The 17,017-nt window shown below is 46.4% G+C and overlaps 1 protein-coding gene across 1 annotated transcript in view; it reads left to right on the top strand.

The window, feature by feature from the left end:
- Positions 1-17,017, top strand: part of LOC137417035 (cofilin-2) — a 147,720-nt gene that overhangs the window by 108,532 nt on the left and 22,171 nt on the right. The gene's annotated exons all lie outside the window — the stretch shown is intronic.

Raw genomic sequence — 17,017 nt, 5'->3', positions numbered from 1 at the left:
AATCGGGACATTTCCGCCGGCGTGGACCTTCTGACCGTAAGGAGACATTCGGACCGGCGTTCGTGTTCACGTCTTCCGAAGTCGGTGCTGCTCTCTAGCGACTCCGCATGTTGGGCTCTTCCTGCTGATTGGTGAGTGACCTTACCGTACGTGGGTGATGGGGGTACGTCTTGGGTGCGACTCTTCAATGCGCAGTATTCCACACTGGAACGTCCTGTCCTGGAATGGTACTTTATAGTTATATCTGATTCCATGGTAAAGCACAACACGGACGAGAAACCATGCTGAGAATTCTGCTGATACGGGTATCCTTTGATTCATGTTATTCTCACCAAAAAATCCTTGTCTCGGTATATCATGTGTTAATGTGTGTTGTGTAGGAGCTGTGCTCCCACGTCAATCGGAAGAATCGACGTGACAAAAAGCTGGAATTCGCCCGAGTTTCTTTATTGTCACAAAACAACTCGGGTACTCTGAAAAGCCCGTTTATCGGGCAGCAATATATATATGTACACATTATCCCGGAGCGTTTGCCCGGGAAAGGCGAGAGGGGGCGTGGCCGGGAGTCCTGGTCGCGGCCTGGCAAGTCGAGAGCGGGCATGGCCGGGCATGCCCGGGCGTCCCGGCCGAGGCCTGGCAAGTTGAGAGCGGGCCTGCCCGGGCGTCCTGGAGGAGCCCGGCATGGTGATCGCTCCGCGTCCTTGGTAGGTGCAAGGCGATTGTGTAAACCCAGCGGTAGCCGCTACACACGTCCCCCCAGAATCGACTTGCACCGGTAGGGTCAATTTAAGGGGGGTCCTGATGACCTGGCCAAAGCGACCCCTGGCGGGTCGTGGGGGGGGGGGGGGGGGTCCGGTGTGGTGGTGGGCGGTCGAGTGGGGGGCACCATGGATGGGGGGCGGCCTCACCGTGGCGGAAGGGCCAACCGTGGCGGTTGGTCGATGTCCACGTGCATCGGCTTGAGGCGGTCCACCGCAATCCGGTCCGCCCTGCCGCCGATGTCGATGACGAACGACTTGTCGTCCCGTCGCAGGACCCGGAAGGGTCCGTCGTACGGCGGCCGTAGTGGCCCCCGATGTGCGTCATGACGCAAAAAAACGTACTCCGCTGTGCGAAGCGCTGGGGGGACGTAGGATTGGGGGTCACCGTGGTGGGACGTTGGGACGGGGGCAAACCGTCGGGCGGCCTCCTGGAGGTCCGAGCGCTGGTGAGCTGCGGACCAGGGACTGGTAGTGTCAGGCACGAATTCGCCCGGGACGCGTAGCGCCTGGCCGTAGACAAGCTCGGTGGTGGATGCCCGGAGGTCCTCCTTGGGGGCCGTGCGGAGGCCCAAAAGGACCCACGGCAGCCGGTCAGCCCAACCGCCGTCCTGAAGGCCGGCCATGAGCGCGGCCTTCATGGAGCGGTGGAATCGCTCGCACAACCCGTTGGCTTGGGGGTGGTAGGCCGTAGTGCAGTGAAGCTTGATCCCCAGGTTGCGGGTGACCGTGCCCCACAGCTCGGAGATGAACTGCGGTCCGTGGTCCGACGAGATGTCCGCCGGTGCGCCGAAGCGGGCGACCCAGGTGGCGATGAAAGCCTGCGCCACGTCGGCGGCGGTGGTGGTGGAGATGAGGGGAACGGCCTCCGGCCACCTGGTGGTCCTGTCCACCATGGTGAGCAGGTGTGTGAACCCCTGTGATGGGGGGAGGGGGCCCACCAGGTCCACGTTGACGTGGTCGAAACGTCGTTCGGGCACGGTGAAAGGTGCCAGCGGGGCCTGGGTGTGTCAGTGGACCTTGGCCTGTTGGCAGGCTGTGCAGGTGCTGGTCCAATCGCGGACGTCCCGTCGAAGGCTGTGCCAGACGAATCGCGCCGACACCAGCTTCTGGGGAGCTTTCCGGCCCGGGTGGGAAAGGCTGTCGAGGGAGGCGAAGATGCGGCGTTGCCAGGTAACGGGCACGATGGGGCGAGGCTGGCCTTGGGAGACGTCGCAGAGCAGGACAGTGTCCGCAAAGGGGATGTCGGCCAGGCGGAGGCCCATGTCCGCCGCCCGGAGGGCTTGCACCGTGGTGTTGGTGGTTTGGTCCGCCGCCATAAGCGCGAGGTCCACGCCGATGTGAACCACGTTCGCGCTGGCCCGAGAAAGACAGTCGGCCACGGCGTTGTCTTTGCCGGCGACGTGCCGGATGTCCATGGTAAACTCCGACACGGCGGAGAGGTGGCGCTGTTGGCGGGCCGACCACGGTTCCTTGACCTTGGCCATTGCGTAAACCAACGGCTTGTGGTCGACGAACGCCGTGAAGGGTCGGCCCTCCAGGAGGTGGCGGAAATGGCGAACGGCCAGGTGTAGACCGAGGAGCTCACGGTCAAACGTGCTATATTTGAGCTCGTTCGGCCGGAGCTGCCGGCTGAAAAAAGCGAGTAGCTGCCAAACCCCGTTCACCCATTGCTCATGTACGGTGCCCACTGCGTAGTCGGAGGCATCCGTGGTGAGGGCGATGGGAGCGTTGAGCACCGGGTGAGCGAGCAGTGTTGCGTCGGCGAGGGCCCGCTTTGAGCTGTTGAAGGCCGCTTCCATTGCTGCGGACCAGACGACGTCGTGCTTGGCCGGCCTGCCCCGGAGGGCTTCGTAGAGGGGCCGCATGAGTTGAGCAGCGCGGGGCACGAAGCAGTGATAGAAATTCACCATTCCCAGGAATTCCTGCAGGGCCTTTATGGAGCGGGGACGCGGAAACGTGGTGATGGCCTCGACCTTGGTTGGCAGCGGCACGGCCCCGTTCTTGGTGATGTGGTGGCCCAAAAAATCAACGGACGTCGTGCCGAAGTGGCATTTGGCCGGGTTGACGATGAGGCCGCGCTCGCTGAGGCGCCCGAACGGTGTTCGGAGGTGGAGGAGGTGCTCAGCCCGGGACGTGCTGGTGATGAGGATGTCGTCCAGGTAAACGAAGAGGAACTGCAGGTCACGCAGCACGCCGTCCATCAAGCGCTGGAACGCCTGAGCCGCGTTCTTGAGGCCAAACGGCATCCGCAGGAATTCGAACAAGCCGAACGGCATGATGACGGCCGTTTTAGGGACGTCGGCCGCCCTGACAGGTACCTGGTGATATCCCCATATTAGATCGATTTTTGAAAAAATGACCCGTCCTGCCAGACGGGCGGAGAAGTCTTGGATGTGCGGGATCGGATACCTGTCGGGGGTGGTAGCGTCGTTAAGGCGGCGGTAGTCGCCACATGGGCGCCAGCCACCCCCTGGTTTTGGGACGATGTGTAGTGGCGAAGCCCACGCGCTATCAGAGCGCTGCACGATGCCGAGGTGTTCCAAAGCGTCGAACTCGGCTTTGGCCACGGCGAGCTTCGCTGGGTGAGGCGGCGGGCTCTGGCGTAGACGGGCGGGCCCGTGGTTGGTATGTGGTGCTCGATCCCATGTCGTACCGCGACGGCCGAAAACGTCGGCCGCGTGAGGGCCGGGAACTCCGTGAGCAGGCGAGCAAAGTCGTTCGCCGCCGGGAGGGTGCATGCCAGCTCGGTCGGAGCGGAGCTGCTCAATGTGCATACCAGGGAGCTGAAGGTCTCGGCGTTGATGAGCCGACGCCGTTGGACGTCCACCAGCAGTCCGTGTGCGCAGAGGAAGTCGGCGCCTAGCAGAGCCATGGGCACGCTTGCGGTTACAAACGTCCAAGTAAAGCGTTGGCCGCCGAAGCAGAGGGTAACGTTGCGCGGGCCGAAGGTGCGGATGGCCGATCCGTTGGCCGCAACCAAGGAGGGGCCGCAAACCGCGGACTGCCTGTCCTGATCAGAGGCGGGTATGATGCTCAGTTGGGCGCCGGTGTCGCACAGGAAGCGCCGTCTGGACGCTTTGTCCGTGATGAAAAGTAAGTTGCCCGTGTGGCCGGCGCTCATGGCTGGTAATGAAGGCCGGCCCGGCCGTTTCCCGGCCTGCCGAAGGTGCACGGGGGTCGGCATGTCCGGGCCTTCTGTCCAAACCTGGCATGATAGTAACACCACGCTTGGTCAGGTGGAGGCCCCGGTCGTCGTGCTGGAGGTGGTCGGCTCGGCGTAGCGGCCGCCAATTGCGTCGGCAGTTCGGTCGTCGACCGTGCGGGGTGCTCGGGCGCCATGGGCGTTGCGTCGGACGGCGGTGGGCCCCAGGTCGCTGCTGCAATGCGTTGGCCTGCCGCGGAGATCTTGTCGGCTTCCCTGGCGAGGGCGCGGGGATCCGTGATCGTCGTGCTCACCAGGGCGAGGCGTACCGGGCTAGGCATCTGACGGAGGAACAGCTCCCGGAACAGGAATGCCAGAGAGTGCTCGCCGAGCAGCGAAAGCATGTAGTCCATTCGCTCGGACGGGCGCGTGTCGCCGAGCTCGGGCAGGTCGAGCAGGCGCCGTGCGCGTTCCGCCGATGAGAGGGCGAAAGCGTCGAGGAGGAGCTTTCTTTCATTTCTCCAACCAAAAAGTCGAAAATTTGGAATATACCCCAACTACAATAATCTTAGAATCCAGACACATGCTTTCTTCTCTCATTCGTTCATGAAGTTGCTTGTTGTGAAACAACGTGACGCCCATTTGAGATTGGGGAATGAGTGGTTCTCAGGAAAGTAAAAAGTGAAATCATTTCAGGAAACAGACTGAAGTTTTCTGTGTAGAGGTGTCTATGGTGGTGATCATCACACAGTATCAGCTGGTGAGGAGGCTCGCACTTGTTTATACAATAGATTGCCTGGTGAGGGCTTCGATGCCCTACGTTCCCGAAGGTTCTGCGAGAAGATATCAACAAGTTCTACCTTTGTGCAGGTATGCACATCCCTCCAATATAGTAGCCACAGTACACTATTATAGTACCTGTGTGTATCTTAAGGTTCAACGGTGGATGGGAAAATCTCGCAACATGGATCCAGAAGGCCTTAGAATGGGTAGAAATTCAGGGTAAGCTTTTTTCCCCCCTTTTTTTTTGTATACAAGATGGAGACTCGTGAAAGAGCTAAGATTAATCAGGGGAGCGGTAGACAAGAAAAAGTCAAACCGACACATAAAACACAAAATAAGGGGAGCGGTCAACAAAATGGGGAGAGAGGGGGAAGGACACAAACACAACATTTGAGAGCAGGGATATCGAGAGAAATGTGGGAAGGAGAGGGCTTGGGGGGAGGTGGGAGAGTTATAAAACATATGGACACTGCAAGGACTTCCAGGAAAGAAGTTGGAATTTCAAAAAAGTGTATCTGGAGTGAAATAGTGGGGGTAGAAAAGATCAAGGTTTTGGATGGGGGAAGATAAGAGATGGTGGTGAACAGCTGTTTTAAAGACCTGGAGGGAGGAGTGGGATTGAAGGGAGTGGGAGAGTTTGTTCCAGAGGCGGGAGAAAAGTGGAATGAAGGAGTGAAGGTGAGCACAGAGCCCAGATTTTGGCAGTTTAACCATAAGAGGGTTGCTGGCAGATCTTGTGCAACCTGTAGGAATATTTGGGGGACAGAGCACAGAGAGAGCTGGGGGCGCAAGGCCGGAGAGGAGTCAGTAGAAGACAGAAAGACCACCAACCTGCCTGCGGTGAGTGAGTGAAAGGCCCTCGGAGTTAGCTTCATTGCAGAATATTCCAATGATTCTGAAAGCTTTGGTTTCAACAGCGTGAAGCCGAGCTAAGTGTGAGGCAGGAGCACCGGCCCAGAGGGGGGAACAGTATTCCATTGAGCTGCGGATGAAAGCCTTGTATGTGGTGAGGAGCTTAGGTGTTCCAAGGAAGGACTTCGCACGACGGAGTATGCCCAGTCGGCGACTAGCTTTGGAGGCCAGCTTGGAAATGTGGTTTTCCCCAAGAAAGATCATGGCAGATAGTGAGACCCAAAAGCTTGAGTGACAGAACTTCTTGGAGAGGATTGTTGAGAAATTAGATGGGAGGGCTTTCCAGTCGGTCTTTTCGGAGCGACATAGTAAGAGTGTGAGATTTGTCAGGATTGAAAGACATGTTCCACTTGTTTGACCAGCCTGTGATTTTGTCCAGGTCTGCAGAGAGTGAGGAGGCTGCAGTCTGCTGATCTGAGGGATGAGGAATGGAGCGGCAGAGAGTGGAGTCATCAGCAAAGAGAAAGAGAGGATTTTCCAGAGAGTCGGAGAGATCATTGATGAAGACCAGAAATAGGACAGGGCCCAGAACACAACCTTGGGGAACTCCAGCCAGAACAGGAAGGGGAGAGGAGAGAAATCCATCCAGGGCCACACGTTGACTATGACCAGAGAGGAAGTCCACAAGCCATGCATGGAGATTTCCATGGATACCATAGGAGGAGAGTTTCGTGAGCAGGGCTGGGTGCCAGACCGTATCGAAGGCACGTAATATGTCGAGGGAGACAGCTCTGATTTCCTGTTTGGCATTGAGGACCTCCACTCATTGTTGAGACAGCAGAAGCAACATGTCCAGAGTAGAATGACCTGGTCTGAATCCAAATTGATGATCGGAGATCAAGCCATTGGAGAAGAGGAAGGATTTGATATCCGAAGCAATGATGGATTCCATGACTTTGCTGATAATTGGGAGCAGGCTGATTGGTCTGTAGTTGCAAGGATCTGTTTTTGCACCTTTTTGTGGAAAGCAGTAATGTTGGCTGATTTCCAAACTGATGGCAGACGACCTTGAGCAAAAGAGAGGGTGAAAAGAACAGAGAGGGGGTGAGATAGAGCGGAAGATAGAAGCTTGAACCTCAAACAACAGATCTACCACCAGCTTCAGATGCTCTTCCTGGAGTGAAATCAGATTGTGATAAAAGAAAAGGTGTACCTGCAAGAGACATGACCTGGAATGGTATCTTGCCTGCGGAGACTGAATGGGTGATGGCGATGCAAATTTGGCTCATCTTCCATTTGCCACTGTTGGTGATGAACTCTGACCAATCACATGCAAGGAGCTAGAAGAATGTTTTTGGGATTTTTCTGCAATGTTTGGATAACAAGGTGAATTTTCGTGTATGTAAGTGCTGGCTGATGATTAAAAATTGTTCTTGTTGAAAATATTAATTATTGTCAGAAATGATTAGTTTTGAGATCCTGATTATGACCGGAAATGGCAAATTTAAACTTTGTTTATCCAGACAAAATAGACTGGATAGCAGAATTTATTGAACAATAATTAATTAACTGCTTTAAAATGGTAATCCACAATAAGTCTCATACGTACGACATGACAAATGTACCTATGTCCTCTTACATCTTTAACATGAAAGAAAACGTTTGTTGAAATTTGAATTAACGACACTCTGGAATACCCTTATGTCCTACATTTAAGGATGAATTTATAAATGTTCCGCCAAGGCCATTTATCTACATTTTTAGTATGTTATTCAACAATATTTAAACTACTAGCCGAAACCCGTGGAACATCCACAGAAGGGAGGATGTGGTGTATGGATAGAGTGTACCAATATGGATGGCATAGGGGATTTGCTTGTCCGAGTAAGAGTTAGGAAGAAAGATGAGAATGAAGAGTGCGTATATGAACAACGTATTTATTGCAATCTACTTAAATGACAACGCTACGATATACTTTTGAAAAATGAATGGATTCATAATAGGAATCGGCATAGCACCACTCTGGCCATTTTTTATGAGACTATATGGTGTGGGTTGGATTTGTGTGAACAAATTCAAGAAAAAGGCGACACTTTGTAGAATCCAACTTACACTGTGTATAAAGTGTCACCTCCTGACTTTGTATTTTATATTGTTAGAGACAAAACAAACACTAAATAACATAGCCACATACCAAAAACGTGTATTTTCAATTTTCACTTGTGCAAAAATGCTACTCACAATTACATCGCCTGTGCGTCGGCCTGTGATTGAGCCAGAGAGTTGGCCTGTGAGTCAACTTCCTTTCCAATGTCTGCAAGAGTTGAAATACTGATTGTGCATGTGTAAAATTATATGAAAGAAGAACATGCATATCAATAGACGATGCCATTGAAAAGGAGCACAGCTGTCAATAGAAAAGGATGTCTGACTTATCAATTTGACATTATTGCACAGGAAATGACAAACAAAGAAACAGTTCATTTCCATCGGGTAATATTACGATGAGAGATCAGCCGATACCTTTATTATGTCCATCAGCATCCATGGCACTTAGGAAAAAAAAAAACGTGGCATCAGCGAGCCGCAGCCAACTATCACGTACCGTCTCGAAGTCAATGCCATCCTTTTATCTCTTCGTATACACCTCACTGATTTCTACCTTATCGTGAACAGGGTAAAGCCTGCTTTGATAATCATGAACGGTGGCAAATGCAGGAGCGAAACGTAAGCGTAGGCCTCGGCCCTACCTATCCAGTTGTTGTTTCCGTTGTGTAAGGGGGGGAAAAAAAACAAACATTTTGGCCTCAGACCTTTGAGAGTACGTCGTTCCGTGAACTTTTTGAACGGGCCTCGTATGCCATGCTTCGTCAACGTTGGGTTGTTTTTAAATGATTTGAAGGATTAACTTAAGCACCGTGAATAGAGCAGATACTGATGGGCTGCTGATCGGTTTCACTTCGTTGTTATCACAGTATATGGAAGAAATTATGGTAAACCCACCTGATGAGGTTAGCGTGCACCGCCATCGATGACACTGGCACAAATGGCGGAACAGATGGATTCTTCTTCATCGCATTGCATCGCATTCTCTTCCTGTGAAACTGTTTCATAGAACTGTGTCGTTTATGTACATTTTTAGCCACGTCACAGACGCTGCTCATAGAGTGCACTCTGCTGTTGTTGTTGTTACCATGTCTTCTTCTTCTTCTTCTTCTTGTTGTTCTTGCAGAGAAGACAAAACCTCAAAGCTCCACCCATTCTGGGAACCATAGCTCCACCCATTCTGGGAGAGCCTTCATATAAACAAATATCCACCATTTTATTAACTCGCATCGCTTTGAGGCCTGTTTTGTAGGCCCGTGGTGTCTTCCTCTCACACAGTTTTCTTTCAAATCAAATTCGATATATCATTTCATTTTTCACAGTCGCCAACATAGTTTTAGACTCGGTTGAAAAAAAACGGGAAGAAAATGCGATGAAAGTTGCCCTTTATAGAACTAAATGAATTCTCAAAGGCCTGTAACTTCAAGTCCATTGACATATATTTTGTTTAAATCGCGGCATGCTCAGTCATACACCGCCCGAAATAAGAGACGGGAAAATGCCGAGATATATTAAAAATTCGTCCATTTGATGACAATCGTCACGATGAAATATTTAATTTATACGCCGTCACAATAATGTGGAGAGAGGAGGATAGCTTCGTTCACGTGTCGCCACACACGGGAAATTGCCGAGATATATATTTTTTTCAATCGCGGCATGGTCAGTCATACACCGCCTGAAATAACAGATGGGAAAATGCCGAGATATATTAAAAATTCGTCGCCACACACGGGAAATTGCCGAGATATATTTTCACTTTGCACAAAAATAACATCAAGTAATCGAATCAATAGGAATGTCCTGTGCCTATAACATCGACGTTATAGGCACAGCTGCATCTAGGCATTGTGTAACATCGACGCGGCTTTTGTTTTAATTAAAACTTTTTGTACTTGTTATTTTATTACATTCACGTAGTTTCACATTCTTGACTTTGTGGAGCTTCAATCTTTTGTGGTTCAAAAAAATAAAATAAAGATGGAATCTTCTTCATCGCATCGCATTCTCTTCCTGTGAAACTGTTTCTCCATTTAACGTTTCCAAAATCAAAACTTCAAAAACTTCTTCACTTCGATTCGAAAAAACTTCAAACTTCAAAAAACGTTTCCAAAACGTCACTCCATTTAACTTTGTTAAAATGACGATAAAGACCATTTGACCATCGCCTTCGCCCAGCAGAGGCCAATACGATGGTGTCGTAAGATGGCGTCGTATCGGCCGATAATCGGATGCTTTTGGGTCCCAAAGTCGGCGAATTCAGATTTTTCGAGTATGGCTGTACGTGATAAACAAAGAGCGCGGTTCGTAGATGGAAAATGCATTAGTGCCGTGGGCATGGGGTCACTGGGTGCGGCGTAAAAGGGATAACAAAGTCGAGTCCTTACGGTATTATTATATAGATTCATCACGATTAAAATAATTTATTTTGCAATTTGTTTGAGGTTGGAACCTACTGGACTATTAGTCACAGATAAGTGCGTGGTTACATTTCTCTTACCTTGGACAGGTACCAGAGGATTGTAATATAGTAAATGTAGCGTTGATTTAACAAAGGATAAATGCAGAGAGGACACAGAGATTTGTCGATCTGTTCGTTTAACGTTTTCATTTGTGGGGAAGATATGTTAAGGAGGGATCAGATGTGGAAGCATTTCGATAAATTAAAACTTATTCAAGGTAGTCAGCACGGATTCATGTTTCACAACTTCATTGGAGTTCTCCGAGTCAGCTTCTCATTGGCCGGCCAAGGGGAGTGCAGTGGATGTAGTTTAACTCGACTTTCAAAAGGCTTCTGGTAAGGGCCCACACAGAACGGCTGTTGGTACACTGGATTGTGGAGTAACTGGTAGAGAAGATAACTGGATTAGTGATGGGAAGCTGTGACTCGGAGGTTGTAAATTGTGGGGTACCCCAGAGATCATTTTGATGATCATTATTATTCATTCTTTACATTCCTGAATTGGATAGTGGGGTTAAGAGGAGGCTTTTCAAATTTTCAGATAACACTAAACTTGGAGGTAAACTACAGAGCAGATATGGAGGGCAGGAGCAGATTCAGAAAAGTCTAGATACTTTGATGGATTGGGTAAAGGATTGGCAAATGTAGTTTAACATGGACAAATGTGCGGTGCTTGGGGTGAGTAAGAAAAAAGAAAGTAGGGATTATATAATACAAGGGACAGTCTTGGAGCGTGTCACACAGAAAGAGGATCGATCTGGGGATGGTAATAGACCAGGGGGAGGGGGAGGGGGAGGGAGAGGCTGGGTCAAGTGGTGCAGATAGCACAGTGCAGGGCAGGTATTGGTTAAGCTAACAGGGTTTTCGATTGTATTTGTGGGGACATAAAGGATAAACTAGAACGGCGCTCAGTAGAGAGCATACCTCTGCCTGGTGAACAGTTTACGTTTTGTATCTCAGAGTAGACCAGAAAATCACAATACAGAATTTATATGATGTAGAAACATTCTTCACCAAAATTGAATCGATTCTTCCTTGTCACACACACGACCTGTCCAACAAGTTTTGTCCAAATCCATCTGTAACTTTGAGATATCCTGCTATGTATCGTTTTTGGCTCGATCTCCCAATGGTGAAGAATCGCTTTAAAATTCTAGTAGCCGGATCCGAATCCGGATCTTCACCAAAATCTAATCATTTTGTCCTTGTCACATACGCTACATCTCTGCCAAATTTCGTCTGAATCCGTCCGCAACTTTTTGAGATATCTTGTTCACAAACGGACAGACCGACAAATGGACAGACAGACAAACAGACAGAAACTGGTGGTTCGTCCGTTGCGCGTGGTGAGGGACCGAAGTGCTCAACTCAGACGGAGCCACATGGGTTTATTCTCGGACCGAACACCATGCAAAGAAGACACAACAAATGAAATAGCACAATAATGAATTTAATGAAATAAAACATGGCAAATTAAAGGTTGATGTTACAGTTTGTGATACCAAAGTGTGTGTTAACAACCCCCCCCCCCCCCTCACCACACCGTGGGTGTTCCACACCCCCATGGGTGACCCGTGTGTGTGTGTGTGTGTCTGTGTGTATATATGTGTCTGTGTGTATATATGTGTCTGTGTGTATATATGTGTCTGTGTGTATATATGTGTCTGTGTGTATATATGTGTCTGTGTGTATATATGTGTCTGTGTGTATATATGTGTCTGTGTGTATATATGTGTCTGTGTGTATATATGTGTCTGTGTGTATATATGTGTCTGTGTGTATATATGTGTCTGTGTGTATATATGTGTCTGTGTGTATATATGTGTGTCTGTGTGTATATATATGTGTCTGTGTGTATATATGTGTCTGTGTGTATATATGTGTCTGTGTGTATATATGTGTCTGTGTGTATATATGTGTCTGTGTGTATACATGTGTCTGTGTGTATACATGTGTCTGTGTGTATACATGTGTCTGTGTGTATACATGTGTCTGTGTGTATACATGTGTCTGTGTGTATACATGTGTCTGTGTGTATACATGTGTCTGTGTGTATACATGTGTCTGTGTGTATACATGTGTCTGTGTGTATACATGTGTCTGTGTGTATATATGTGTCTGTGTGTATACATGTGTCTGTGTGTATACATGTGTCTGTGTGTATATATATGTGTGTGTGTGTGTGTGTGTGTGTGTGTGTGTGTGTGTGTGTGTGTGTGTGTGTGTGTGTGTGTGTGTGTGTGTGTGTGTGTGTGTGTGTGTGTGTGTGTGTGTGTGTGTGTGTGTGTGTGTGTGTGTGTGTATGTGTGTGTGTGTCCCACCCACTCTCCCTCGTAAGTGTGTTCCACTCTCCCTCGTAAGTGTGTGTTACCCACACCCCACGGGTGACCCACGGGTGACCCGACTAGTTATTTCATAAATGCGAATACAGATGGTAAACATTATTTTGTAAACAGGCTGGAGTTCCTCAAGGCAGTGTTCTGATCTTCATCAATGATCTCTCCGAGTCTCTGGGAAATCCTCTCTTTCCGCTCCATACCTCATCCATCAGATCGGCAGTCTGCAGCCTCCTCACTCTTCGCAGACCTGGATAATATCACAAACTGGTCAAACAAGTGGAACATGTCTTTCAATCCTGACAAATCTCACACTCTTACGATGTCTCTCCGAAAAGACCATCTGGATAACCCTCCCATCTACTTTCTCAACAATCCTCTCTCATAAGTTCTGTCGCTCAAGATTTTGCGTCTCACTATCTGCCATGATCTTTCCTGGGAAAACCACATTTCCAAGCTGGCCTCCAAAGCCAGTCGCTGACTGGGCATCCTCCATTGTGCAAAGTCCTTCCTTGGCACACCTGAGCTCCTCACCACAAATAAAGCTTTCATCCGCAGCTTGATTGAATACTGCTCTCCCCTCTGGGCTGGTGGTCCTGCCTCACACCTAGCTCGGCTCCACGCTGCAGAAACCAAAGCTTTCAGAATCATTGGTATCTCCCGCGATGAAGCTGATTCTGAGGGCCTTTCACTCTCTCATCGCAGGCAGGTTGGTGGTCTTTCCGTCTTCGACCAACTCCTCTCCAGCCTCGCTCCCCCAGCTCTGTCTGCTCTGTCCCCCAAAAATTCCTTCAGGTCGCACAAGATCTGCCAACAACCCTCTTCTGGTGAAACTGCCCAAATCAAGACTCTCTGCGCACCTTCACTCTTTCATTCCTCTTTTATCCCACCTCTGTAACAAACTCCCTCACTCTCTTCAATCCCACTCCTCCCTCCAGGTCTTTAAAACAGCTGTTCACCACCATCTCTTGTCTTCCCCTATACAAAACCTTGATCTTTTCTACCCCTTTTAATTCACCCCAGATCCACCTTTTTGAAATAGGTCGGTATTATTTCTTTCCTGGAAGTCCGAGCAGTGTCCATTTGTTTTATACCTCTCCCACCCCACCTGCTGCCCCCTTTCCCTGTCCCCTCCCGCCAAGCCCTCTCCCTCCCACAGATCTCCTGATGTCCCTGTTCTCTTCCGTTGATGTGCTTGTGTGCTTCCCTCTCTCTCCTCATCTTGTCTCCCGCTCCCTTTATTATATGTTTTATGTGTCCGTTTATGTTTTTTGTGATTAATGTTGGCTCTTTCACGAGCCTCAATCATGTATTCAAAAAAAACCATAAATACATATAGTGAACATATTATTTTATAAACACCAATACAGATAGTAAACATTATTTTGCAAACACCAATACAGATAGTGAACATATTATTTTATAAACACCAATGCAGATGGTAAACATATTATTTTATAATTACCAATACAGATGGTAAATATTATTTTATAATTACCAATACAGATGGTAAACATATTATTTTATAAATACCAATACAGATGGTAAACATATTATTTTATAATTACCAATACAGATGGTAAACATATTATTTTATAATTACCAATACAGATGGTAAACATATTATTTTATAATTACTAATACAGATGGTAAACATAGTTTTATAATTACCAATACAGATGGTAAACATATTATTTAATAATTACTAATACAGATGGTAAACATATTGTTTTATAATTACCAATACAGATGGTAAACATATCATTTTATAATTACTAATACAGATGGTAAACATATCATTTTATAATTACCAATACAGATGGTAAACATATCATTTTATTATTACTAATACAGATGGTAAACATATCATTTTATAATTACCAATACAGATGATAAACATATTATTTTATAATTACTAATACAGATGGTAAACATATCATTTTATAATTACCAATACAGATGGTAAACATATTATTTTATAATTACTAATACAGATGGTAAACATATCATTATATAATTACTAATACAGATGGTAAACATATCATTATATAATTACCAATACAGATGGTAAACATATCATTTTATAATTACCAATACAGATGGTAAACATATCATTTTATTATTACTAATACAGATGGTAAACATATCATTTTATAATTACCAATACAGATGATAAACATATTATTTTATAATTACTAATACAGATGGTAAACATATCATTTTATAATTACCAATACAGATGGTAAACATATTATTTTATAATTACTAATACAGATGATAAACATATCATTATATAATTACTAATACAGATGGTAAACATATCATTTTATAATTACCAATACAGATGGTAAACATATTATTTTATAATTACTAATACAGATGGTAAACATATCATTTTATAATTACCAATACAGATGGTAAACATATCATTTTATAATTACTAATACAGATGGTAAACATATCATTTTATCTATCTATAATTCCAGTAATCTCTGTCTGTCTGTCTGTACGTTTGTTTGTCTGTGACCGCTGTTTCTCGACAACCACGGGTCCGATATACTTTTAACTTGCCAGGTATATTGCTGGGGACCCGAGGATGTGCCTTTTCAAGGTTTCATATTAATCGGACAATTACTTACCGAGCTATGTCCAAAAAACGATTCAACCAATCAGAGAGCAGCGAACGATCGCGTGTGCCGAACGTGGCGGGCACACTCTGCCTCGGATGGCACATTTGAGAGCGTATTCATTTATTTCACGTTTGCAAACTATGTTGGCGTTAAACTATGTTTTACAACTAATAAAAACGAATTTGCGATTCATTCGCTTTCCTGCGCGTTTGTGCACGCGATGGCGATTTCTTTACCAAACTCCGGAAGCCGTTCGCTTTGGACCAAACCATTGCATGTAAATAGAGGGGGGGGATTGTCACCACTCGCAAGCCGTTCGCTTTGGACCAAACCATTTCATGTAAATAGAGGGGGGGGGGGATATAATTTTAGATATAGATATAGTACGGGCATGCCCTAGTCTATCTATAATTCCAGTAATCTCTGTGTGTTTGTTTGTCTGTGACCGCTGTTTCTCGACAACTACGGGTCCGATATACTTTAAACTTGCCAGGTATATTGCTGGGGACCCGAGGATGTGCCTTTTCAAGGTTTCATATTAATCGGACAATTACTTACCGAGCTATGTCCAAAAAACGATTCAACCAATCAGAGAGCAGCGAGCTATCGCGTGTGCCGAACGTGGCGAACACACTCTGCCTCGGATGGCACATTTGAGAGCGTATTCATTTATTTCATGTTTGCAAACTATGTTGGCGCTATGTTGGCGTTAAACTATGTTTTAAAACTAATAAAAACGAATTTGCGATTCATCGTAACTGCGATATACGACCTTCCGGAGCTCCCGTGAGAGCGTGCGCCATTACGGATAGTAATTCAATTAAAAACATAAAAACATTGTCCCAATTCAGTCAGAGCGAAGGGCGTTGTTTTAAGCGAAGAGCGTTTTATTTTTCCCCTTAAATTCAGTCGCCGGACGGTGAAAGCTTTTTTTTGGGGGCAGCTACTGGCAGCCACGTACGGCCAATCACAGGACACGTTGTTGTGTCGACGTGCCGTGTTGTTTTCCCTCGCGGTTTGGAATGTTTTTCCTTTTCATTTTTTTTCTCTTCTCTTTCTACTTGATGATGGTAGCAGTTCTGTACTCGCAAGCCGTTCGCCGTTCGCTTTGGCGTTGCGAATGGACCAAAACATTTCATGGACCAAACCATTTCATGTAAAGCGTTCGCCGTTCGCTTTGGCGTTGCGAATGGACCAAAACATTTCATGGACCAAACCATTTCATGTAAATAGAGGGGGGGATATAATTTTAGATATAGATATAGTACGGGCATGCCCTAGCATGGGCATGAAAACATTTCATGGACCAAACCATTTCATGTAAATAGAGGGGGGGATTGTCACCGTACTCGCAAGCCGTTAGCTTTGGACCAAACCATTGCATGTAAATAGAGGGGGGGGGGGGGATATACTTTTAGATATATATATAGTACGGGCATGCCCTAGTATTTTATAATTACTAATACAGATAGCAAACATATTGTTTTATAATTGCTAATACAGATGGTAAACATATTATTTTATAATTACTAATACAGATAGTAAACATATTGTTTTATAATTACGAATACAGATGGTAAACATATTATTTTATAATTAGTAATACAGATAGTAAACATTATTTTATAATTACAAATACAGATGGTAAACATATTATTTTATCATTACTAATACAGATAGTAAACATATTGTTTTATAATTACGAATACAGATGGTAAACATATTATTTTATCATTAGTAATACAGATAGTAAACATATTGTTTTATAATTACGAATACAGATAGTAAACATATTATTTTATAATTACTAATACAGATGGTAAACATATTATTTTATAAATACCAATACAGATATTTTTTTTTTTTTTTTTTTTGTGTACTGAGTCGAGGCTCGTGAAAGAGCTAACATTTATCAAACAAACAAGCAAACAAAGTATATAAAAAGG

The sequence above is a fragment of the Myxine glutinosa genome, chromosome 9, assembly GCF_964187855.1.
Source record: "Myxine glutinosa chromosome 9, kmMyxGlut1.1, whole genome shotgun sequence".
Lineage (NCBI taxonomy): Eukaryota > Metazoa > Chordata > Myxini > Myxiniformes > Myxinidae > Myxine > Myxine glutinosa.
This window is presented reverse-complemented; position numbering and strand designations above follow the sequence as displayed.